The 2,442-nt window shown below is 38.1% G+C and overlaps 1 pseudogene; it reads right to left on the bottom strand.

Annotated features, from left to right (window-relative positions):
* Positions 1–637: 637 nt before the first annotated feature.
* On the bottom strand, positions 638–1,176 carry LOC129066447 (60S ribosomal protein L23a-like; annotated as a pseudogene).
* Positions 1,177–2,442: the final 1,266 nt, after the last annotated feature.

Raw genomic sequence — 2,442 nt, 5'->3', positions numbered from 1 at the left:
CTCTGATCCCTTTTGAATTTATTCTTGTGTGTGGTATAAGATGGTGATCTAGTTTAATTTTTCTGCATATATCCGTCCAATTTTCCCAACACTACTTATTGAATAAATTATCTTTAGCCCATTGTATGTGCTTGCTTTCTTTATTGAGTATTAATTGGCTATAAAGGTGTAGGTTGAGTTCTGAGCTCTCTATTCTGTTCCATTAATCTATGTATCTGTTTTAATGCCAGTACCATGCTGTTTTATTACTATGGCTTTATAGTATAGTTTTATATGAGGTAGACTGATTCCTCCTTGCTTTTTTTTCTTCCTCAAGATCATTGTTGCTATATGGGGCCTTATGTGGTTCTATATAAATTTTTGAAATATTTGTTCTAGTTCTGTGGAATAGGTCATTGGAATCTTCATAGAAATTACATTGAATTTGTACATTGCTTTCAACAGTATGATCATTTTAATGATGTCCATTGTTTCTTTCCATGAACATGGTATGTGTTTCTACTTCTTTGTGTATTCCTCTGTTTCTTTATTCAGCATCTTGTAATTTTCTGAGTACAGCTCTTTTACATACTTGGATAGGTGTATTCCTAGGTATTTAATTGTTTTTGCAGCAATTGTAAATGGAATTGTATTTTTTTTTAGTATAAAATTTTCATATTTAGAATTAGCCAGCTGGACTCAGTTTAGATGATCCCAATTTTGTTGGCAACATCCAAAGCATCATAGTCTGGAGCCAGTCAAACATATGCCTTCTTCTCCCTATCAGGCCTGATCAATGTGTTGACCTTGGCCACATCACTCTCATACAGCTTCTTCACAGCCTGTCTTCACAGCCTTCTTCACAGCAAGGTGCTTGTTGGCCTTGACATCCACAATGAACACAAGTGTATTATTTTCTTCTATCTTCTTCATGGCTGACTCCGTAGTCAAGGGGAACTTGATGATGGCATAGTGGTCAAACTTGTTTCTCCTGGGAGCGCTCTTCTGAGGATATTTAGGCTGCCTTCAGAGCTGCAATGTCTTAGGCCTCCGGAAGGTGGGAGACGTGCAGATCTTCTTTTTCTTGTGGCTGTGGGTGCCTTTTAGCACTGCTTTCTTTGCTTTCAAAGCCTTTGCCTTGGCTTCGGCTTTGGGAGGGGCAGGGGCTTCCTTCTTAGCTTTCAACACCATCTTCATGAGAAAGGTTTTGGAACTGTATTATTAATTTCCCTTTCAGTTAGTTCATTACTGACATATAAAATGGAGCTGATTTGTGGATATTAATTTTGTATCTTCCTATTTTGCTGAATTCAATTAATACTTCTAGTAGATTCTCAGTGGAATCATTAGGGTTTTCTATATACAAAATCATGTCATCTGAAAATAATGAGTTTCAATGCCTCCTATCCAAAATAGATATCTTTTCTTTCTTGATGTCTGATTGTTATGGCTAGGCATTACACTACTATGTTGAATAAGAAAGATTACAGTGGACATAACTGACTTGTAACAATTTTCAAGGAAATGATTATACTTTTAGCCCATTGAGAAAAAGTAAAAAAAAGAAAGAAAAAAAGAAAGAAAAGAAACAGAAACTAAACTGGGGAAAAAAAATTTTAAATAGAAAAAAAGAGAAAAAGAAAATAAAATGAAAACAAACAAAAATAACAAAAACTATCAAAAAGAGAAGGAATTCATTTTAACTGCAATATGTGTCAATGTAGGCCTCTCTGGGCCCAACCTGTTCGGGACTCTCTGAGTTTGCTGGACGTGTGTGTCCTTTTCCTTCACCTGATTCGGGAACTTTTTGGTCACTCTTTCTTCACATAGGTTCTCAACCCCCTGCTCGCTCTCCTCTCCTCCTGGTATTCCCATGATGCATGTGTTGTTTCGCTTAGTGTTGTCCAAAAAGTTTCTTAAGCGCTCCTCACTTTTAAAAAATTCTTTTTCCCCTTTTGCTGCTCCGCCGGAGTATTTTTTCCTACCTTGTCTTCCAAATCATTGATTCGATCCTCTGCTTCATCTAACCTACCGTTCATTCCTTCCAGTGTAGTATTTATTTCAGATAATGCAGTCTTTGTTTCTGACTGGTCCCTTTTCATGGTTCCTAGGTCTTTGTCCATGCTGTTGAGTATCCTTATAGTCATTCCTCCAAACTGTCTCTCTTTTAAATTGCTGGCCTGCATTTCATGTAGCTCTTCTCCTGGAGAATCCTCTTGTTCTTTCACAGGGGGTATGTTCCTTAGTCTTCCCATTGTGACTGTTTCTTTGTATTTGTTTCTATGTACTAGGTAGATCTGCAAAGACTCTGGTGTTGGCCTTTGTCAGACATTGCTTGTGACTGGCCCTGGTCAACCTGTCAGGAGCTGTCAGCGATCTGCAGCATGTGGCTCCCTCTGCTGGGCCTGTTTGTGTGCAGAAATAACTGGGATCTCACCAAGAGCGGCTTTGGTCAGCACAGGA

Source organism: Pteronotus mesoamericanus, unplaced genomic scaffold (genome assembly GCF_021234165.1).
Source record: "Pteronotus mesoamericanus isolate MK-2021 breed Mesoamerican mustached bat unplaced genomic scaffold, CSHL_Meso_final contig_2, whole genome shotgun sequence".
In the NCBI taxonomy this organism is placed as follows: Eukaryota; Metazoa; Chordata; class Mammalia; order Chiroptera; family Mormoopidae; genus Pteronotus; species Pteronotus mesoamericanus.
Note: the sequence above shows the minus strand (reverse complement) of the source record. Positions and strands in the feature narration are given on the sequence as shown.